This window comes from Heliangelus exortis, chromosome 9 (genome assembly GCF_036169615.1).
Source record: "Heliangelus exortis chromosome 9, bHelExo1.hap1, whole genome shotgun sequence".
Taxonomy (NCBI): domain Eukaryota; kingdom Metazoa; phylum Chordata; class Aves; order Apodiformes; family Trochilidae; genus Heliangelus; species Heliangelus exortis.
The window spans coordinates 3,716,897-3,740,402 of record NC_092430.1 but is presented as its reverse complement, the minus strand read 5'-3'; the positions used below and the strand labels follow the sequence as shown (position 1 = coordinate 3,740,402).

At 49.4% G+C, this 23,506-nt stretch overlaps 2 protein-coding genes across 6 annotated transcripts in view; one reads left to right on the top strand and one right to left on the bottom strand.

Moving 5' to 3' along the window:
- Nucleotides 1-11,428, bottom strand: part of ST6GAL1 (ST6 beta-galactoside alpha-2,6-sialyltransferase 1) — a 52,078-nt gene extending 40,650 nt beyond the window's left edge. For 2 of the 5 annotated variants that reach the window (XM_071751712.1, XM_071751710.1), the window contains exons 1-4: nucleotides 11,166-11,425; nucleotides 10,880-11,067; nucleotides 3,543-3,771; nucleotides 2,941-3,034 (exon numbers count right to left, since the gene is read on the bottom strand). The gene's annotated coding sequence lies outside the window, so the exon portion shown is untranslated. Of the gene's footprint in view, nucleotides 1-2,449; nucleotides 2,481-2,940; nucleotides 3,035-3,542; nucleotides 3,772-10,879; nucleotides 11,068-11,165 lie in introns of those variants that run through there. The other 3 variants (XM_071751716.1, XM_071751711.1, XM_071751713.1) reach the window with 3 other exon arrangements.
- Nucleotides 1-23,506, top strand: part of LOC139800087 (collagen alpha-2(I) chain-like) — a 217,060-nt gene that overhangs the window by 74,460 nt on the left and 119,094 nt on the right. The gene's annotated exons all lie outside the window — the stretch shown is intronic.

The following is a 23,506-nucleotide window of genomic DNA, read 5'->3' as shown; positions in this document are numbered from 1 at the left end:
TCAGACACAGGCAGGCAGGGAAATAAGCCTTTAAATATACAGTAATCTGCTTCTGCACCCAAGTCTCAAGGGCAGAGTTAAAGATATGGAACACTGCTGGCTCTGTCTGCTTCACTATTTGTTACACCACCCCTGTGCATCTCAGGCTGGCACCTCTAATTCCTCTCATGCATTTCAGCTCCTGCAACACAGGACTCTGTAGGCTTCAAATCAAGATTTAAGCACTTGCTTATTTTGTCCCTAGAAAGCAAGGTCTCTGGGAATGCTGGTGCACCCCCCTTTCCACAGTTTGGTTTTAACCAAGTATTTGCAAACAACCAGTAGCTATCAGCACAGGCAGCCTGCTTATCCAAGCCTCATCAACCAAGATCTGTTTGCACAGGAATTAGGTGGGGATAACCAGGTATTCCTCCTGTTTTCCAAAACCTAACCTCACGTTTGTTGCCATCAAGAGCCACACATAGGCCCAGCTGCCCACTGGCAGCTCACTGCACGGGGTGTCCATCTGCATTTTCATTTTCCATCTGCCTTTTCCAGAGGCAGACACTTAAGACAACACCAGATACACCCATAAAGCCCACACCAAGTCACCATTGCTGGGTGTGAACACAACGCTGAGCTCCCTCCGTGGTGTTTTGCCTACCTAAGGGAGGAGACCATAAAAAAAAAAAGGAGAGATTTATCTGGAGCCAAGCTGCAGCCCTGCACACTAATCCTGTCCCCAAGCCCTGTGCTGGTTGCACTGGAGCTCCCTGAGCACACAAAAACCTCAGCATCACAGAGCTGCAGCATCATCACCTCCAGCAGCAGCAAACCAACCCATCAGCTGAGCCAGAAGAAAACAGAGAATTTCTCTTGACTCAACAACCACATCACATCCAAAGCAGAGTTTTTGCCAAGGTGAGCAGAGAAGAGGAGACCTGGGGACAGGCAGCCTGCCCTCAAAGCCCCCGAGGTCCTCCTGCAGCTACCAGGAGAAGCTTGCCTCATTAGTTGCTCTTGGCCTCTGTCCCAGGGGCCTTCTGGGGAAGATTTTTCCCGGGTATATTCTTCCTCCTGGGGAACATTCAGCATCACTCATGTCTATACCAACTCCTCAGTTACTCCAAGCTTCACTTAAACCTCCCTGAGCCGGTGACCCAGGCGAAAGGGCACTGTTATGAAGTGCAAGGGATATGTGCCTCTTACTTTATCTTGTCCCAGACCTCAGCAGATGAGGCACAACCAAAGCCAATAACAAGATCTTGCAGCAGAAGCTGAGGACTGCCTGCTGCCCCTTTGCCCCCCATGTAAAGCTTTATTTTAGCTCTATTTTGGCATGTAAATGTTTATTTTAGCTTCAGCCTGCCCCTTGGTGTCAGGGTCTCCTTCCACCAACTCCCCCAAGAAAGCAGCAGACACCCAGCACAGTTCTCCCACTTATTTAAGGTTCTCCAAACTATGGTAAATTATTCCTTTATTAATCTTATGTGCAAGGAGGGTTATAAACTTCCATTAGGTCAGATGCCAACCTTTAGGCAAGTGCCACTAAGGAGGGAATTGCTCACTGCAAGTGTTCCTCACGCATTAACAGCCAGCTCAGGTTTCTCATTCCCTCACAGCCAAGAAAATCTCCTGCTCCATCCAGCTGCCCCGTGATGGCACCTTCTCCCTCTCAGATATTTTTGTGTTGACACTGTCAACGATGAGATCCAGTTGCAGCAAGCACTTATGGAAACCATCTCCATTCCTTTACCTACCCCGATTTGCAGGGGGACTGGTAAATAAAACCGAGATTTGCCCTGACAGCCACCACTCCAGCAAGGCAACACACACCCCCCCCCCAGGGTAAACATCTCCTCTCTGCTGCGAGCTATTAAAAACAAATCTGCCTACTTATAAAAAATTAATTCCAGTGCCTATCCCTTGCTACAACTCATGGGGGAGGGCAGCCCGACAAGGACCTGCCAAATTCAGTCAAGAATAAATAACAGAGAGGGGACCAAGGGACTGGAGGGAGGCACAGGGTCTGCTTTTCGTTGCCATCATCTGCCTCACCTCCCCCCCCCCCCCCTTCGACCTCCCTTTGGTACCGGTACCGGGCTAGAACTGAGCAGCAGTTCTGCTGGCAAAGCCCGGGCAGGGTTGGATCCCCTTCAATCCCCCAGCCCAGACAGCACCGGAGCGAGGCCGGGTAAGGGGAGGGGGGGGGACGGATCGGGCATCCCCAAACAAGCGCTGCTTGCAAGTTTATCCTCCCAGGCTTCTAAGAATAAGCCCAATAATTATTAATACACGAGGAACTAATAATAAAGTTCAGCCGCGGCGACTGCCCTCTCAAGCCAGACACCACCCCTCACTCCAGCCATGCCGAGACCCCCTCGGGCGAGACCCCCGGGCTGGGGGCGGCTCCTCCCGCGGCACCTGCGCCCCGGCCCCGCTCCGTCACTCACCCGCACCGGTCCCGCACCGGTCCCGCACCGGTTCCGCACCGGTTCCGCACCCTTCCCGCCGCCGCCCGCCTTTGTTGCCGCCGCGGCCGCGGTTTTAAGCGTCGTTCCCCAGGCAGGGGCGGGGGCCCGGGGCCGGGGGAGGTGCCGCCAGCCCGGCTGCCTCCGGCGGGCACAGGGAGAGCCGCTCCCTCGGGTTTTAAGAAGGGAGCTGAGCGGTACCGGGCGCTGAGCGGTACCGGAGGGCTTGGCTGCGGGAAAAGCTGGTCAGGAGCTGGTGAGGCTGGGAAGGACGAGTCGTACAGAGCAGGGAGAGAGGGCTGGCAGCATCCTCCATCCTCCTCCCGCCACGGAGCGGAGCAGCAGCCACAGCCCTGGTTACCCCCTCACCCCGGCAGCGATCCGGAGTGGGGTGTCCACGCACCGGGTGACCAGGATGAAGTGGGGTTGGTGACACTGCTGGGAGGGAGCAGAAGGCCAGGGGAGAGGGGCTTGGGGGTGCTGTACTTGCCTGAGAGAAAGTTTTCCCCACATCCCTGCAGAAACCCCTGGATGGGAGCACACGGAACCTTTGCCTGCCTGCCTGCCTTTAGGGAGGTTTTTCTCTGTAAACGTAGAAAAAGTGATAGTAGCCCTATTATTAACTGCCAGTTTTCTCGATCGGTAGAGCTTAATTTTAAATACACAATTAGGATTTCACCACTATAACCCAGGCAGCTTCCCCCAGCCCCATATTTCACTGCTGCTCCCAGGAGAACCCCACAGCCCCAGTGCCCATGTGGGGTGTGTGCCTGAGGGCTGCACTTTTTGGCTTAAATGACTTTCAGGCTTTAACCACTTTGAGCCTCTTCTGTTTCTCTGCCAAACACACAAGGATGAGTAGGGATCAATGTGTGTGTGAGTACATTTATCTGAGTTGTGTACTAATTAGGCTCCAGGCAAGCTAACATGATTAGAGTTATCATAAAGCTTCAGTTCTGCAACAAGAGAGACCTGATCATGCGAGCCAGAAAAAAAAAAACCAAACCAAAAAACCCCCAAACAACCCAAGGTCCTCCTTAAATCAGCACCATTCCCCACTGGGGGCTGCGGGACATGGTATATAGGACCTACCTGCCTGCTGCACTTCCACTGCTCATCTGGAAAAAGCAAGCAATGTCTGGGGTGTATCCATGGTTATCCACCTTGACAGGAGTTGGTTTGTGGTCTGGGGTCATATCCTACAAGTCTGTGTCCAAGCTTGGCATCTTGCTGGGCCTAATTCCCACCTCAGCAGCAGGTGGTGTTCTCTTGCACATGAACCTCTCCATTCCCACTGGAGCAAGGTCTTCCCAAGGGCTCTCTGGAAACAAATAAGGCAGAAAATAAACAACCCAGCCCCACAGAAAATAAACAAGCCCACAGTGCTCCTGCAGAATCGAGCTTCACTTTGCAACACTCTGCTCTCTCCAGGTGCTTCTGTTACAGCCATACCAACCTCAGCCAGGCTTCTGGGGGGGCTCCACCTTTTGTGTGGGATGCAGTTCCCTGCTCCTGCCTCTCCCCCACTCCAGAGGGGCTGGGTGGGTGCTCCCCACAAGCAATTTAATAATACACTGCCTGCCAGAAGTGGGCAGGGGTACAGGGTGCCCTTCAGGACCATGAGTGCTGTTGCCTGAGCATCAGCAGCAGAGCAGGGTTTCACAGCAGGCAGATCCTTTCCTGCACAAACAATCTGTAATTTATGGCACTTCCCAGCATTTAAAAGCTGGTTAAGCCTTACACACACACACACTGAACCTGAAGGCAGATGAGTTCTTGCAGCTCTTTTGAGTGGGGACATAAGTGCAATGGGCAGCTGGCCAGCCCACATTTCCCACTAATTATGGTATGCTTATGGGGATGTTTGCTCAGAAAGGCCTTAGCCTAGCCTGAGATCCTTCACTAAGCATCTTCCCAGTCCTTTTGCACTTCGACTGCATGGAGGTACCTGCTGTCAGTGCAAGGAGAAGCTGAACAAAAGCCTCCCTCCCTCTCCCTTTTGGTCTGGAGGGAAGTAACAGATGGGCTCACTCTCTGCCTCTCCTCCCACCCACTCCCCTTGTGCTCAAATCCTCTTCTTGCTGGTCCTCAGGTCAGTCTCAGAGTCTCCTTGTGTCGTGCTGCTTGCAGGAAGGAGCGTAACAAGTTCACCTGCCTGGATGGTACAGAAATCTCCTCCTGACACTCTCCATCCCCCTCTCCCTGCTGTACCCAGGTTTCAGGCTCTGATGTTGCTTGGAGAGAGACCACCCATGGTGGAGGGAAACCCTCCCCTGCCTTTGGGAACTCTTACAAAACCTGCAGATAACCAGGAGCCCAGGAACCTCTGCAGGGTGAACCTCACCCACTTGCCTTCCCATGGCCCCGGGGTGAGCAGCAGAGGAGACCACAGGGGGAGAGAGGGAGAGCATCCAAATTACAAAGTGCTGTGCTGTGCTGGCTTTTTTTCAGGCTCCTGACTCCTACCTTCCTGCAGTGTGCCTGCCTGGGGAATAAAGCCAGCGTCAGCATCTTTGACTAACTCATTTTTCCCATGCAGAGGAAGAACAAGCAGTTCCAGGAGCACTGGGACTCATCGTCACTGCCCTCCATTTGTCACCCTAAGGAGATGTGCAGCCTCCAAAGAGGAACAGCAGAAAAAGAAAGCTTTTCTTCTAGCATGTCTGTCCCAGCCACATCCCAGTGGGCCAGTTCAATGAATCATAGAACTGTCTGGGTTGGAAGGGACCTCAGAGATCACCAAGTCCAACCCTTGCTCCACTCCCCCCGTGGTTCCCAGCCCATGGCACTGAGTGCCACATCCAGGCTCTTTTGAAATAGCTCCAGGGATGGAGAATCCACCCCTTCCCTGGGCAGCCCATTCCAATGCCTGAGCACCCTCTCCAGAAAGAAATTCTTTCTAATGTCCAACCTAAACCTCCCCTGGCACAACTTGAGACCTCTTGTGCCCTCTTGTCTTGCTGAGAGTTGCCTGGGAAAAGAGCCCAACCCCCCCCTGGCTCCAACCTCCTTTCAGGGAGTTGTAGAGAGTGATGAGGTCTCCCCTGAGCCTCCTCTTCTCCAGCCTCAACACCCCCAGCTCCCTCAGCCTCTCCTCATAGGATCTGTGCTCGAGTCCCTTCACCAGCCCAGTTGCCTCCTTTGGACCTGCTCCAGGACCTCAATATCCTTCCTAAACTGAGGGGACTCTTCTACCATCTCCAGCATCAGCAGCTGAATCAGATCCAGGTTCCAGTGCCCTTGGAAGCACAGATCCATAGGTTGCTGGCTGACAGCTTTTTCCCCGTGGCTACATTCATCTGACTTCTCGTCCTGACTGTAATGTTGGGGAGGGGGCACTGTGAGAAACATTACAGACAAGTGCTTATTATTAGTAATATTAATAAATTAATATTAGTACATTAATATTAATAAATTAATAATTATGCTCCATACTTGCTAATATTAGAAGGTCAGGAACAATAGATAATGCTTTTATGGGGCTGTTAAAAGGAATCTTCCTCAAAAATCTCCTTTGCCAAGAGGCCTATAAAAGTGGAACTGAATATCTTTTACACACACACACACACACAAATATTTTGTCACATCCTCAATGCCTTCACTCTTTGATTAAAGCTTTATGACAAAAATTTGCCACCTCCTTGGTTGCCTCAGCTGCTGCTGAACCAAAGGGAAACCACAAGTGCTGGGCAGACCCATTGCACAGAAATCCCCCTGCACTTGGGATGTGCATCAAGGCTTTGACCCTGTGCAACAGCAGAAATTTTCTCCTGAAGCTTCTGGCTTCAACCCAGTGAAACCAAGCAAACAAAACATATGAAAATTAAGAGAACCCAAATGTCCATTCCTGATGCTCAAACCTGCATTCTTCAGAGAGCTTTGTCCTAAAAACATCTACTGTTGCAGAGATCCCAACCTGTAGCTTTTCCAGGGCTTATTTATCCTGCAGTTGTCAAGTTTCTCTCAATGACATTAAAAAATACTATTGTAATTTTTCCTCTGTAATCTTTCCAATTGACTGCCTTCCTCTGTGGCAGCCTCTTACATGCTTAAAGCCATAACAAGATTCCCTACTTTCCCTTCCTCTGGATTAAATAACATCAGCTCCCTCAGTCTGCCCTCACAGGTTCTGTTCCCAAGTTCTCTGCTCCCTCTCACTGCCCATCCCTGGTTCTTCTCCAGCCAGGCTTTATCCTTGGATGTCTGCCCTGCCCTGCCCAAAGGGTTGCACAGGACATACACACGTGCTTTTCCCTGGATTCTCCATCTCAGCTGCAGGGTGGATTGTTGTTAACCAGCACCTCTTCACCCTGGCACAGGGATTTTTTGGTAAAACTTGGACAGCCCCTTGCCAAGACCTCCCCAGACAGCAGCAGCAGCAGCAGCCGCCAACCCCCACCTCGAGAAGGTCTTTGGGCAGAGAGAACCATGGAGAAGCAGGAGAACCATGCCCCTCAGTCCCACATTCCTCCTTCCATCCCCTTCAGGATCCTGGATTCTTGCACAGGCAGGATGAGTCTTGTTTTCTGAATTCCTGTGGGTGCACTTGCCAGGCAAAAGTGAAGAAAAACAAGAGTTGGGCCCTGGTGTTTCATCCTTGGGCCAGCTCTTTGTCTCCTGGAGTGAGCAAGTCTAGCAGAGCCCATGAATCATTCTGACTCTCTTGTATTTCTCTCAAGGGCTGGGAGGTTGCTGTTCATTAAAAATCCCCTTTAAGTGGTAGAGGAATGGCAGACCCCAGCCAGCACCAGCACCCAGGAGGGAGGATGCTTAATTCCTGCTGGCACACGTGCAGCATCAACACACAGCAACAATTAAAAATTAGGCAGGTTGAATTGTCTCAGATTGCAGCTGCAGACAATGTTACAAATGCAAGTCCACACACAGCCCCAGCTAAAAAAAAGCAGATTCTTTTTTTTCTTTTTTTTTTAAGCTGGAAAATTATGTGTCACTGAGTTGCCACAGATGGAAAAATAGCAAAAATCTCACTCAGAGCCAGAATTCTGCCTGGGAATGGGTAAGCACAAGCCCCAGCAGCCTGTGGGCCACATTTTCTTCTCCAATCTCTATCTACACAAGTAGAGACATTAGGATGGTAACAGCACCTTGTGAACTTGCTCCTTCCTTTCATCCATCCGAGGAAGAAGAGGGGCCAGGTCCTGAGCTGGGACATCAATTCTTCTGCTCAGGTGATGCTCACCCTGCAGGGAGCAGCCCTGGTTGGCTTCAGCAAACATGAATCAAAGCACTGGGGGATATTATCAGGTTGAAATACTCAGAATGCATTCAAGGCAGCATCCACTCTTTGCTCTAACACCGAATTTTACTCAGCTCTGGCAGGGTATAATAAATCCAGGTCTGGATTTATTGCTAGATCCAACCCCTCCCAGACAGAAGGAGCAAAGCCCAGCATGACAGACCACAGGAGCTGGGTTTTTTTTTCCTCAGTTGTGCTTTTAATCAGGGTGAGTGACCACATCTGTCCCCTCTGCATGGGACCCACCCCATGCTGGGACTCCCTGGGCGCAGCACAACTCCCTGGGCACCCTTGGATAAAACTGAGATTATTATTATTATTGCTATTATTATTATTATTTTCCAGCAAGCTGGGGTGGAGCAGAGTATGTTCAGCCACAGGTAAGGCAGCACAGCATGATGCACAGCAACGTGCAGACAGGAAAAATCACACCACTCCCTTGGGAGCTGTGCTCCAGCCAGAATAGCTAAAAATAGTGACTATCCAACTGCAGGTTGCATTTTCTTTGTTTTCTTCACACGGGAGAGAAGGTTCAAGTCTGAACAATTTTAACACCTAGAATGATGCCTGGGATCAGCATCCTAACACAATTATGCAGCCTCCTAATGGCTTCAACTCCTTGCAAGTATAAAACGGGGAATAAAATGGCATTGAGTGTTATTTAGGTAAAAAAAAGAATTTGTATGCTTTAAATCTTAGCAGAAGCAGACAATGTCACTAACTTCTTTCACCCCCACCTCCTTATATTATCTTGATTATGGTGAGAATTAAAAAGCTCCTTCATTTAGCCTTTTTAACTAATAAAACAAGGAACTCCTCCTTGAGCAGGAAAGGATCACCCAGGTTACACAACTCCAGCAGGGGAACCTGAAGTCCTTGCTATTGCTAGAGAACCCATCATCCTGAAAAAAAACCAGCCTGTAGGCTGGTTAAGTTTAAAGTGCAAGGGAAACATCTTTAAATTAGATCATAAATAAATAAAGCACTATCATGATGCTGAAAGCAAGTCCAGACCCAGCTACACTGCAAGCCATAAACCTCCCAAGGGAGCAGCAGGAGAAAATTGGGTTTCCCCATGCAAAGCAGAAAGGGATGGGGGAAGTCTGGGAATTTTTCCCAAAGGTAGGGCATCCCTCAGCCCCATCACTGCTCTGGAGGAAGGGGACATCTCCCTTGGGTCACAGGCAACAGCCTGGGAGGTCAGGGATGAGCACAAGGAATTTCCTTGGACAGGACTGGCATTCCCCAGCTCAGGCTTGTTAAGCTCTGGTTTGTGTCTCATGGATGCCACTGTGTGGTCAGTGTTTGTTCCTTTGGGTCACCAGAGGTCAGTGTCCATCCCTTAAAGATTCCCTGCCTGCAAAAGAGCTGCTGTTCATGCTGCAGACACCTGAGACAGGATTCCCAGCACTCAGACTTGGCTTTAAGCTAGTCCCAAAACTTCACTTTTCCTCTGGTAATCCAGATTTTGACAAATAATAGAGAACCACAGAAATTTTGGGGGTTGAAAAAGATGCAACCATTAACCCAACACTGCCAAGAACACCATTAAACCATGTCCCTCAGCACATCTACATAAGCTTTAAATACCTCCAGGGATGGTGACACAACCACCTGATAATCCTTTGGGTGAAGAAATTTCTCCTAATATCCAATCTAAACCTCCTCTGGCACCTGGTTTTGTGGGGCTTTTTTGGGCATTTGCCCCATGAAGTTCAAGCTCAGGGCACCAAACCCACCCTTGGCCTCTTGGTTTCTTGATTACAAACCATCCTGGGTCCAAGATAAAAGAGCTGCTGTTCATGCTGCAGACACCTGAGACAGGATTCCCAGCACTCAGACTTGGCTTTAAGCTAGTCCCAAAACTTCACTTTTCCACTGGTAATCCAGATTTTGACAAATAAGAGAACCACAGAAATTTTGGGGGTTGAAAAAGATGCAACCATTAACCCAACACTACCAAGAACACCATTAAACCATGTCCCTCAGCACATCTACATAAGCTTTAAATACCTCCAGGGATGGTGACACAACCACCTGATAATCCTTTGGGTGAAGAAATTTCTCCTAATATTCAATCTAAACCTCCTCTGGCACCTGGTTTTGTGGGGCTTTTTTGGGCATTTGCCCCATGAAGTTCAAGCTCAGGGCACCAAACCCACCCTTGGCCTCTTGGTTTCTTGATTACAAACCATCCTGGGTCCAAGATAAAAGAGCTGCTGTTCATGCTGCAGACACCTGAGACAGGATTCCCAGCACTCAGACTTGGCTTTAAGCTAGTCCCAAAACTTCACTTTTCCTCTGGTAATCCAGATTTTGACAAATAATAGAGAACCACAGAAATTTTGGGGGCTGAAAAAGATGCAACCATTAACCCAACACTGCCAAGAACACCATTAAACCATGTCCCTCAGCACATCTACATAAGCTTTAAATACCTCCAGGGATGGTGACACAGCCACCTGATAATCCTTTGGGTGAAGAAATTTCTCCTAATATTCAATCTAAACCTCCTCTGGCACCTGGTTTTGTGGGGCTTTTCTGGGAGCAACAGTCTTCCCCATGAAGTTCAAGCTCAGGGCACCAAACCCACCCTTGGCCTCTTGGTTTCTTGATTACAAACCATCCTGGGTCAAAGATAAAAGCACTGTGACCTAGTCAGAAGTTTTGCAGGGTCCTTTTTTTCTTTTCTGGAGGAATATTCCAAGCCAGAAACAGCTTTAAAAGCAACTTTGAATTTTGTTCTCTTGTTCCCTGTGGAAGGCAAGCAAACCCCATGGCTCAAAAATCCAGTGAGCTTGGGCTGGGGCTGGCTGGGTCACCTGGGTTGGTTGTTGCTCCATGTTATTTGACTGAGGGCACTAAACTTTTTCAGCACAATTCAAGGCACCAGAAAATTCAGACCCCAGAAAAAACCAGCAGACACTTCAGCCAGTGCTGTCAGCACCTCTCCATTAGGGATAACAATGTTGTAATGAAAACTAAAACTCCACCATGGGAAACCACTCTATTGGAAGCCTTTTTCTTGAGGGAATTTAAATAAAAATATTTTTCTGAAGTTTGTTGGGAAAAGAAACACACAAACCAAACCACCCATTAAAAACTTCCTAAAGGGAAAAATCATCTAAACAAAACTTTTTCAAGTGGTTCTTCTCAGGACATACAACTCCACCTTGCTCCTCAGACTCCCAGAAGGATGCAAGCAGGCTCCACAGGCAGCTTTCTAGACTGGTGATATTCCAGCCCAGCATCTAGAAACAGCAGATGCAGAATATCTCCCTCATGCTCCTGACTGTGTGTGAAGAACTGAAGGATTCAGAGCTTATCTGAGCTGAACTCAGTGCAGGAAACCTAAGAAACCTTTAAAGATACATCACAGCTTGGCACACACTAAACCAAAAGGTGATCTCAGCAGAAAGCATCCTTTCCAGGTCCAGCTGGAGTGGTTTTGTACCTACCATGCAACCACAGGATCTAGAGGAGGAGTGCTTTGGGTTGGAGCATAGATTCTGGCTCTGCTTCCCATAGGGCAACCCCTCTCCTCATTCCTTGTCCATAGTAGGGATGCAGGGATGCAGGGATGAGGTCCTGGTGCAGGCTTCTCACTTCTGCAGGGTGTTCCCATGCTGGCTGATGGAGTTGTCTGACTCACTGCACAGCAGGGCTGAAAAAAAAGGATGTGTTAGACAAGATTTAAAAAAAGAATTGAGTCCTTGCCTTCCTTTTAGTGAAGGGCCACATGCATGCCCCTCCTGCCTGCTTCTGTGTTACTCTGTGAGCCCTTCAATGTCTTGAAATCCAGAATATTGCTTTGAGTATCATTTCTTTCTGAAGTAACCAGGCATGTGATGCTGTGCAATGCTTTTCCACTGTCCCTCAGAGAGGTGGCAGGATGGTTTTGGCACGTGTCATTCATGTTAAAAACAAGCAACTTCCCCTTGGTTCTCCTGGGCATAGCTTAATTACCATATGTGTACCCATAGTTTAATTACCATCTGTAATGGTAATTACCTGCACCCTTAGCTCCCTTTACACCTGGAGATCCTGAAGCTAATTCACTGCTTTTTCAAATTGCAAATAACTCAGGGACAGATTTTATGGCCCTTACACCTGCTGATCCATGCTCCTAGGTACCAGAATTTCAGCTGCACCAAGAGGGAGGGATTCCTCACCTCAGCAACAGGGCTCAGATGATGCATTTTTAAGATTTCCAGAGAAGTGGTGGGGTGGTGAGAGGTCTTTGGTCCCTCATTTTGTGGTATTTCATCAGGTTCCCTCCTCTCTGATTCAGGAGATTTTAAGATGTACAAATAAAATTCTTCCCTGCTCAGTCTTGATGTTGCTTCCTGAAGAAGTGCAGGGAGAGGATGGAATCTCACAGGATCTCTCTCCCAGTTGTCCCAGTAGGAAAAGACCTCTAAGATCACTGTGTCCAACTGTCAACATCCCCCCCAAAAAACCTATATGTCAATCATATATAAATATCATATATATATTACACTACAACATGTCCTCAAGTGCCTCATCTACACAGTTTTAAAATATTTCCAAGGATAGTGATCCTACCACCTCTCTGGGCAGCCCATTCCAATGCCTAACTCCTCTCTCAGTAAAGAAATTCTTCCTCATATCTTGTCTATAATTCCCCTGGTGCAAGTTCAGGCCATTCCCTCTAATCCTATCAATCTTACCTTGAGAGAAGAGGCCAGCACCCACCTCCCTACAACCTCCTTTCTGTTAGAGGTGCTGTAAATATTCATCACAGCATGCCCTGTGCCTGTGCTACCTGTCAGATGATGGGTATTTTAATATTTTTTTATATATATATATATATATATATATATAAGTACAGTAGGGAAGGCAAGGTGTTCAACAGGACTCAACTTCCCAGCATTCTGCCTGTTAAATCCACATCCAAAATAGGACTAAAAGGAGCCTACTTTAGCAGGACCTGGAAAAGCTCTTCCCAGGAGTGATCTCATGGTACTTGGCTGCACGTGTAGCCACACAGCAGAATTCACTCCAAAAAAACCCTGATGGAACAAACCAAGGCCTGAGACTGAGGCTGTGCTCATCATAAGCCTTTCAACATTCTGATTTAATAAAATACCTAGATTTTTTTTCTACTGGAAGCACTCTGGTGAAGGATTTGGTGCCTGGGCAGTGCCAATTAAGAGTGCAAGAAAAATGGCAGTGGATTTACACAAGGCAGTAGCATCCCCCAAGCCACTGGCTGTTCTTTTTTAGCCTCTACCATAGGGGACAAACATTCAGCAGAGGGAATTTAGGGTTTTCAGCACTGCAGCATCCCCAGCTAGTTTGGGACTGGCACCCCATGGGAACAACCAGGCCATTCTTTTACACCAGCAAGAACAGGCTGTGCTGCAAGAGGCACTCCCAGAAAATTCCCCAGCATTGCCCCTTCTATGCCAAGTCTTACTAAAGCTTTCTCTCTTTAAGAATCACAGCACACAACCTTTTTGTTTAAAACAAAAACAAACAAACAAAAAAAACCCAGCAGTCCTTCACAATGCTTACAGGGGACTCACCCACTAGCACTTGATGTTATGTGACTGGTGGGTTTCTCAGAAAAAAACTGGGAAGGAGGTGACAAAAATAGAAAACCAGAAGAGCAGAACATCTGGACAGGTTTTTAACCCCCCTGCCAGAGGTGTAGCTCTGCTCTAATGCCATGAAATTGGTGAAGCATGAGCCCAGCAGGTACTCAGCCCTTCCCTCTGAGATGCCAGCAGAGCAGATCAAAGCCTCTGAAATAAAACATTTGCAATCTCAGCTGAACTGGTTACACCCAGGGGCCAGGATCCAAAGAAAACCTGGAGTCTCCCCATCCCCCTGCAAACCCTTTGCTGGTTCCTCAGCCCTCCTGCATCCCCCCAGGCTTCAAAGGAGGTGAGGATGAGGAGGGAGCAGCTGGAGCCAGGTTGTCATGGCACCGGGAGGGATCATTTCCCAGGCTGATCCAGGAGGATTTGGGATGCACGGGGAGCACAGCCCTTCCTTGCCCTCCATCACCTTTCTTTGCCCAGAAATCCCCCCCAGGCCAAGGAAGCAGAAAAAAAAATTACTTGATTCTGGACACTTAAGAAGAGAAAAGCTCAGAGAAAGCCTGGCTAACCCAGACCACAAAGGTATCCCTAGGGGTGTCCCTGCAAGTCCTGCAGACCCAGTTCAGGACCAGCCTGTCCTCGATGGCAGCAGAATGAGGTGTCTGAGCCCCAGCCCAGGCTCTGCCTCTCACCAAGCTACAGCCAACACAGATGAGGCTTCTTGATGGTAACTGTCAGCTCCACCTCTTCCTGGAGCTTTATCCTTCCATCTCTCACTGTGCAGACACCAACTGCAAATCTCCAAATGCCTCCATCCACATCTTTTCCATCTCTTCCAAGATGTGACTTCAAAATAGGCTGCGACCCAGGAGCTGCTTCCCCCCAGGGTGTGGGAAGGGGAAACCATGAGCTGAGAAAAGACCTCAAGGAAGTGAGGTTCCCAGGGGAAGAGCATTTCTGCAGTACCTCCAGTGACAGAGGAAGGAAGAGCCTCACTGGCAGATAAGAGGAGCTGCTCTTGGTTCATCTTCTCAGCAGTCAACTCAGCTGTGAGAAAAGATTTATCCTTCCACCACCTCTCTGGGTGCAGGGTGGGTGCAGCCCACCCTCTCCTCTGGCAGGAGACTCAGCCTGGGATGGCCACAGGGGGTGGGATGAAGGCAAACATCACCAAAGGGAAGATGGTCCAAGAAAAGGGATGGACACCACAGCCCCCTCCATGTGGAAAGAAGGAGCTGCCCTTGGCAGCACCTTCCTGGAAAGGAGCTTTTTTCAAGCCTTTTTTTGGCAAAAGACAACCTGCAGTGGTTGGCTTTGTTCCCTCAGGCATTTACTCAGGGGAGCAGAGAAAAGCAGAGAATTTACTCATAGGGCTAGCAGAGATCCCTAGATTTATAGAAAAGGGCTGTTGTTTGCAGCCCCATCTGCCAGGGGCTTGCAACTCAAATGCTGGAAGGCTCCAGCTGAAAGGTGGTTTGCATAGAGAGCAGCTGGTGTTGGTTTAGTAGCAGCAGCTTGAGAAAAACATGCAAATCTCTCCCTATATTACATGAAGGACTCATCCTAATTGCATCAGAAGCCCTTCATGGTGACTGTGCTGGAAAAAAGGGGGGAAAAGCAGAGGTAGCTGGTGCTGGAGGTGGGAGAGTGGCTATAAAAACTAATTCACCTCAGCCTCCCCAAAATCCTTCTGACAGCTGGAAAAGACTCAAGCAAAAATCTGAGCTTTTCCAAGGAGGCAGATGGATCCTAAGAGATGAAGAGAAGAACCTTTTTTATTTTTTAAAACCTCTACATCAGAGGCAGTAGCTGTTCAGAAGTGGGGAACAGTAAAGAGGTTATCATACTGTGCTACGTGAATTTTAAAGATATTGCATTAACAGATGAAATTAAACTCTGAATTCTGTTGCCTTTAAAAGCAACAAAAGGGGAAGAAACTTACTCAGAAGCTTTTGTATACAGAGACAGCCAATTTAAATATGTTTCTTCTGGAGGACAGGTGAATCCTTCAGCCAGGCTGGAGCAGGCTCAGAGATTTGAAAGATGCCAGAATATTCCTCCTTGAAAGGAAAAATAGAGAAATCACAGCTGGAACAGGGCAACATACACAGCACATCAATGAGAGGTGGCAAAGCAGGGCAGAGCCACCCAGAAACCACAAAACATGTTGGAAGCAAGTGGAAATAGGAGCCCTGAGCAAGTGCTTCTTGCAGAATCCCCACCAAGTGAAAAAGCTGGAAATGGTCAGGAGAGAACAGAAGAACTGAGCTTTGACATCTCTCCCTCCCTTGCTTTGGTTTCTGGGCTTTAGTTCCCACCTTTGCTTTGCTGTGTGGGTGCCTTTACTGAGACCTCTGAAAATAATTGGCTTTATGCCTTGGGAATTTTTATATTTCTTTCTGAAAGGCAGAAAGTGGCATCTCTGCACGAGTTCCTCAGTGACTGAAGCTCATGATTCAATTAAAAATTTGCTGAGGTTTTTCCCCCCCAGCAGCCCCTGCCACCATCCTGGCAAAGCATTTTCTACCTTGTTAGCAATAGGCTTCCACCTGCAAACCCAGCTTCACTTCACATTCCCATTCTCTCTGCTGACTCTGCCAACTCCCTGGCTTCCCCCCTTAAAGAAGGGGAATGGCACAGGGATGCTCTTGGGAAAGCAGGATCCTAAAAGTGCAGGAGCAAGAGAGGCTACAGAGGAGCAGCTGGGTCACCCAGAGCAGCCCAAACCCAGAGGGCAGGACTGAGCAGAACCAAACCCAAAGTACTCAAAGGGTTTTCAAAGAGAGCAGCTGGCTGAACAGGATGGGTGCTGAGCCCCCAAAAAGGTTTAAAGCAGGATATGGACCACCAGGCAGCAGCAGGGATGGGATGCAGAGGTGTTGCCACCTCTGCTGCTTTTACCTCCTCTTGTCCCCAGGACAGAACTGAGCAGAACCAAACCCAAAGTACTCAAAGGGTTTTCAGAGAGAGCAGCTGACTCACTGGCTGAGCAGGATGGGTGCTGAGCCCCCAAAAGGGTTTAAAGCAGAAGCAGCAGCCTGGGGATGGGATGCAGAGGTTTTTGCCACCTCTGCTGCTTTTATCACCTCTTGTCGCCAGCACTTCCCAACCCCCCTCTTATTAGCATCTCATCACACATAAGGTCTTGACCCCAGCCCTGTCATTATTTAAAAGGAATAATTGGGGCTACTTTTCCATCAGTGAAAAAGAGTCTTCAGGTGTTGCTGGGCTCCTGTTCACCTCAGGAACAGCTGCAAATCATAACCTGAATTTGCAGGAGGGCAGGGCACAACAAAACAAGTATCAGGTGGCCAGAAAGAAGAGCAGTGAGGAAATTCAGAGAAGCTGAAGGGTAAAATAGCCCAGAAAAAGAACATTTCTTTAGGGGGATAAATCATGGTGGGTGCTTCTCTTTGATAAGCTCGTGCAAAAACCTCTCTCCAAATGTCAGAGCTGCTGTAGGAAGCAGGAGAGGCACGGACCAGCCCAGCCCAGGGGACAGAGGTGACCTGGCTGGGGTCTGCTGAGGGAAGAGAGCAGCTCTGCTTATCTTAATTGTATTTTGTACATAAAACAGGTAATTTCATCCCCAGAGAAATGCTCAGCCCAAGCAATGGCTTCAGGGCTGCTTTTTCTCTGTTTCAGAATGTCAGAGGTACTCTGCAGCCTGGAGTCATTGCCATGCAGCCTGAGCGTGCTGTCCCCAAGGGAAAGGCTCTTCTAATACCTTCCCCTCACTAACTGGAAAATGTTATCAAGGTAGAAAATGCTTTGCCAGGATGGTGAGAGGGGCTGCTGGGGGGAAAAAACCTCAGCAAATTTTTAATGGAATCATGAACTTCAGTCACTGAGGAACTCGTGCAGAGATGCCACTTTCTGCCTTTCAGAAAGAAATATAAAAATTCCCAATAGCAATATATTTCTATTACCCAATATAAAAATTACCATAAAGCCAATTATTTGCAGTAAAGGCACCCACACAGCAAAGCAAAGGTGGGAAATAAACAAAGCCCAGAAACCAAAGCAGGGGAATGTGAGAGGTGCCAAAGCTGCAGAGTGCAGAAGTGCCCTGATTATCTCCAGCAAACCATGTGCCTGGCATTTGCAGCCTCATCCCAAATCCCAGAGGCCAAGCTGGAAGCAATTATTTTTGGTTCAGCCCAATAAAAATATTTGCAGAGGGAAAGCCAAGAGGCAACAGAGAAAGAAAGTGGGGAGGGAGCTTTAGGGTCAGGTTCTGCCCTGGGCCACCTCCCACCCCAGCAGGGACAGAGGTGGCACCAGTGTCACCTGCTGCCTGGGGGTGTGAAACCCTCATTTTTGGAGATGTCCCCCTGAGGACACTGTGGGGAACTTTGCTCCAGGGTTTCCCTGTGGAGAAAGTCTGGAAAAATCCAGGTTTGGCAGTGCTCTCCAATGCCTTGGGGCAGATACAGGGAATGCCCCAAGCACTAATTCCTGCCTGAAATCAGCAGTCTGGATCAGGCATGGGAATGGCTTTTGGCAGGATAGGAATTAAATGGGACTTTTTGCCAGGCCACTTGTAAGGCCAGTATAGGGCTGGTACTGGGGTGCTCCTCATGCTGAACACTTTTATAATACCTCATTTTGATCCTTTTAATCTCTTTAATCTTTCCTCTTGGGCAGTGTGGGGGGGAAATCACTTTTTCTTTCCTCTCCTCCTTTCAGAGAGGCTTTTCCTGATGTCCCCATCTCCATGGCTGAGCCAGGAGCCTCCTTCCTAGGCAAAGCCTCCAGGATGCAAGCCCACAAGGAGCTAAAACCAGAAGTATTTGGGGGGGATTTTACAGGAGGTGGATACGTGTAGCTGTCTGGGAGGAAAAAAAAGGAACACTGAGATCCTTTTTTTTGTTTTCTCTCTCTGCTATTCAGAGAACTCCTGTGTCATCTGAGAAGAGACCCAGTGGGGAGCTGGTACTTGCTTTGCCAAATAAATGAGAAGGAACAGTCTCAGTTAAGGACACAGCCCTCAGAGGGATTATCCATACAAAAGAAGATTAATTTATCCAATTGAACCTAATCCACAGAAAACAGTGTGAGGAGGAGCAGGAGGAAGGGGGGGGGGGGGGCAGGCAGGGACATAGGAATCACATGAAAAAACTTTCAAGAAGCAGCAGAAAATGGGGTTTAACATAGAAGCACTTTGACTCCTGCCTCCCTCCAGAGGTCTTGCTGGATGAGATGCTCCTCATCCTGAGGCATCCTGAGCCTCCTGGATGGGAATCTGACCTCCCAGGGGTCACAGCAGGAGCAGGAGGGTTCAAATCATCTGCTTTGCCTGTGGTTTCCTAATCCCACAGGATTTCTGAGGTACTCAGTTGCCTCCAGCCCAGAGGAGCAACACTACAAATCTCAAGGTTCCTGTGGACAACCTGGAGCCATGACCAGGCTGGGAGGGGTCCCCAGAAGCTGGGGCCACCAACACAAACCACTGCATCTTTTGTCTGTGCATTTGTAAAGGTGTTTTTTTTTTCCAAATCCCAGCTCTGCAGCAGCAGGAGGTGTTTCCTCCAGCTGGGCTGAGCTGCAGGTCTGGGGCAGGATGCTCTAACCAGCCCATCCCAGCCCATCCAAGGCATCCAAAGCATCCCAAGTTCACATCTGGGAGGCTGGGAAGCTCCAGTCTGCTCCCAGTTCCCCATCTCCAGCTCACACCTGAACCTCCCATAGCCCCAGGGCCAGGCCAGCCACCCCCTCTCCAGGCTGCTGGGCAGAAAGATGCTTTCCAAAGCCAAAACCAGAGATTTTCTATGTGTGACTGGTCCTGGTTTTTGTACAGAAGAGAGGCAAAGTCTGCAGAGGAGGCAAACTCTTGATTCCATTAAAAAAAAAAAAAATTACCACTAAAACCAGTCACAGTGTGGTTTTGGCTGTTCAAGTCAGGAGAAGAAGCACTTATCAAAATTAATAATTGAAGGCATCATAAGTCTTTTATTAGCCCTATAGCAACCATCAATGCCTCCTGCTTATCACAAAGAAAATCCTGCTTATCACTTGTCACAAGTGTCACAGATGTATTGTCCTCTGTGCCCTCCCCAAAGAGCACTTGGTGACAATTCATCTCACAAAATGCCCCAAAATACAGAGTAGCCACTTTCTTAGCAGATTCACAGTTTCTTGGTGAAATACACATCACTCAGATCACACAATTATAGTTCATTTTGTAGGAATATAAGACTAATGATGCTGCTAATTAATCATATCCTCAGTTCTAAGTGGTTTGATTTTTGGAAAGAATTGGAGAAACCAGAAAAGTGATGTCCCTTAGCACCTCCCTGGTGTTCTGAAGCCAAGATTATTGAGTCTGAGCCCAGACCCCCAACCCCTAAGGCATGCAGGGACCAGTCCTGCCTCCTGGATGCAGCCACTCAGCTGGATGACAAACCAGGATGGTCCTGAAAGGGGAAAAAAAGCTCCAAAATCCCCTTACTCTGTGATCACATCCATCCTGCTGCCAAAGCAGGGAGGTTAATGCACAGCAGAAGTTCCCAGAGCTGGTGGCTCTGGATCAATACTGCAGTGAATGGAAAAACCATTATGGCCCCAAATTCTTCTTCAGTGCTTGCATAATGGAAAGAACAACGTGATGGGAAGTTGCTGCCTCACTCCTGGGCTCATCACTTTGACCCCAGTGGCAGGGTTGGCCCTGAGCTGTCACCAGGCAAGGGCTTACAGAGCCAGGAGGAGCCTTGCCTGGGCTTAAAAAGAGAGGAGGGACAGACAAAGAGAGAAAGAAAACCTTCATGGGAGGAATCCTAAAGCCTGGGGACCAGGACCAGCTGGGGGTGGGAGAGCTGGGGCTCACCATGAAATCCCAGCAGCAGGAACCCCAAAATCCCATGGCCCCTCCCTGCCTGCCCTGGGCCCCAGCAGCCTCTGCCAACTCCCTCGGGGCTGGAGCAAAGCTGGAGGGATGCTCTCAGGTGCCTCCTTGGAAAGAAGTGCTCCCTGCTGGGAGGAAAACTCCAGGAGGATGTTTTGGCAGGGTTGATGCTGAAGGGGAGAGTGCTCTGCATCCCAGGTAGCTGAGGTTGTTTATTCTCTTCCCAAAACCATCACCAGCCTGGGCTAAATGCAGCCAGGACCTGGCTCAGCTCTGAGCTGGGGAGATGGGTGAAGCACAACCCTACATGGGTCCTTTCCTACACAGCCTGGCCAAAGCAGCCCCCTGGGACTGGCTGGAATATTAATAAAAGGAGCTCTGAGCAGTATTTACAGGGCCCTCTTCCTGAACAAACACATCTCAGAGTCCCCTTCAGCATGGGAAACCCTGCAGCTCCAAGATCCCTCGCTGGGAGCCAAGCAGGGATCCCCTGAGGCCAGAGAAGTTTGTTTGGGATCACCAAGGAGAGGAACACACAGAGGCTGGAGCCTGGCAAGGAGCTTTCTGCCTGAGCTGCCCTGAAAAAAGCACATTTGTCCCTGGGAAATGGGCTGAGAAATCGAGAAATCAGTGACCCTGGTGCTGAGCAGCAGACTGGATCCATCCAGCAAAGGAAAAGGTGTCAGACAGGTCCTAGCAGCCAGGGAAAGACCACAGTTCCCCCAGCCCAGTTGAGCAGATCACATCCTCACTGCTGGCTTCTGGTGGCCCCCAAATCCTGCCTCAGTTTCCCCCACTCGTGGGGCTCCAATCCTTTCCACCACCCGAGCCACACAACCCAGATGCCACGTGTCCCCACAAAGCCCTTGTCCCCTCCATCCTTGCTAGCTCTGCCTCTCCCTGGACCTAAGCCACCTCATGTAGGAAAATCCAGTGGGAACAGCAGAAGCTGGCAGCAAGCACGGCCACAGGGCACGTTGTGCTGGTGTCCCCTGGGTGTCCCAGATGGCACTGGAGGGGACGGAGGTGGCTGCAGCAGCCCAGGGCTCTGCTTTTCCTCTCCTGCCCAAGCCACCCAGTGGATCCCACGACATCTTGGCTGCGGGAGGAGCCTCCAGAGGCACAGGGGGTGGGGCTGACACCCCCCATCCTGCCCTCTTCCCGTTCCTAATTACCCACCAGAGGGAACTGCAGTGGCAGATGGGGAAAGGGCACGGGTGGACAAAAAAAAAAACAGGGGCTGGGAGGGTGGGGGTTTGTGGCCAGGGGCCTTGCTGGTGGTGGCTGAAGGCCACGTCACTACTGTCACTCACTGGAGCTGGATCCTCAGGGCTTGCCCTCTGCCCAGCTGCCCAGGGGGTGACAGGCAGGGGGGCTGTCACAGCCAGGATGTCACCCAGGGGTCACCCAGGTGGGCTGGGGACACCAGAGCCAGCAGCACCCCAGCTGCAGAGCATCCTGGCAGCCACCCCTCCCTCCACTGGGCCAGCCGCCGGTTTTGCGCCATTTTTAGCAAAGTTTGAGCAAGATTTTAAAATGTCCCAATTTCAGGGGAATGTGTGTTGTTCCCGGTATCCAGGGCCAGCAGGGAGATGAGGGAAGGCATCCCAGGGGACAGCAAGCTGGGGCAGGGAAGGGGCCAGCTCCTGGGGGAGTGACCTCAGCTCTAGGGCACGGAAGCCTTGGGAAGGGAAGACCACGGGGACAAAGGTGGTTCTGGCATGAGGGATGGCACTGGGCTCCTTTCCTGGTCCCCAGGGGACACACCCTGCCCCTGGGCAGCCTTTCCTGGTCCCCAGGGGACATATCCTGCCCCTGGACAGCCACCAACCTCTTCCTGTGGCAGCCATCCCCATCTCCCCATAGCCAAAGCAGCTTTGCAGCCCTCAGATTACACCCGTGGGACCTGACAACGAGCCTCCTCCTCTATTTTATTCCTGTTTATAGCTGGCTAAATATAACTTCCTGCTTGTTTTGAATTCTCACTGCAAGCTGAGCTCCACAAACCACCATTTCTCTATTTTTCACATTTTGCAGCCTTGCATCAGATCCAAAAGAGATGAAGACCAGCTAAGACTCAACACTGGGTTTGCCATCCAGTTAGTTATGGGGCACTGTGTCCTGCCCCAGAGATCTGGGTGACCAGATGAGAAGGTCTGGCAGGACTTGGGGACAGCAGCTTTCTCTCTGCCAAGAAAAAAAACCCCACAAAACAAACCAAAAAAACAGAAAAACAACCCCCCCCCAACCAGAGCCACTGCCTCTCAGCACCACAGCTATGGGCACAGCCTGCACTTGGTGACAGGTTTTGCTTGTCACCAGGCAGAGCAAAAAGGCACAATAATATAAATATATATTTATATTTATATAATAGCTCACTGGGTTGTACAACACCTCCCTCTGCAGTGGGAAGAGGAGCCAGCACCAACCTGCAAACAGAATCCCAACAGAACCAAAAGTCAGTACAGCAGGGGTTGTACACCCAAACTTCCAGCCCTTTCCCAGGAGGCAGGGATAAGGTTTGGCAGGCTGTTGGATGGACCACTGAAAGATTTATCACAGTGATATTTTCCTAATAACAAAATGGAAGGGCCATGAGGTAATTGCAGAACCACCTATTAAGCATGTCAGGTCCTATTTTCAAATCCTGGCATCCTAATAAAGGCACCAGCCCTGCATTTCAGGGTTCAAGCCAAGAGTTGGCAGGGAAGACAGCTTTGTCTTGGCCACACACCCAGGCAAAAGCAGCTCAAAACATCTCCTCACCACTGCAAAAAAAAAAAAAGGTTCTGCTTCAGTTATGAGATCCTGCTCCTACCTTCACTGCTCAGGAGCCAAGACACAAGTATTGGCATCACAAAGAGCCACCCAGAGCTCTAGCAAATCACACTCAGAAGACAAGAATCTACCTAATTTTCTGTCATATCTTCATGGGGGGGGGGGGGTTGCATGATTGTTTTAAGTCTCAAGCCTGCATGGAAAAAGTAGCATTTAAAAAAAAAAAGAAAAATCAAATTCTTCAAATACTGAACTAAGGACTTGACCAAAATAAGGCAAATAAGCCACGCTATGGCTCCTCCCTTCTCATCAGGGCTTCAAAATCCACCCTTGCTGATTCCCAGGTCTACATCTAAGAACTTAGTTACGTGTTCATTTCCACGTATTTTTAGTCCTTTGGGATAGCCAGGTCTTGACAACAACTCAGCACTCTGGAATACTGTCCTGGTGCCATGCACATGGATGAGTTTCCCCTCTCCCAGGGACACCAGCTCCCCAGCTGGCTCCTCATGTCCAGTTGCAACAACTCTTTTGCAATCATGCTGGTTTTCCTGGTCTGATTTTGTCAGCCCAGGTTTGCCAGCTTAGCTGAGCTTGAACCACCCTGGAG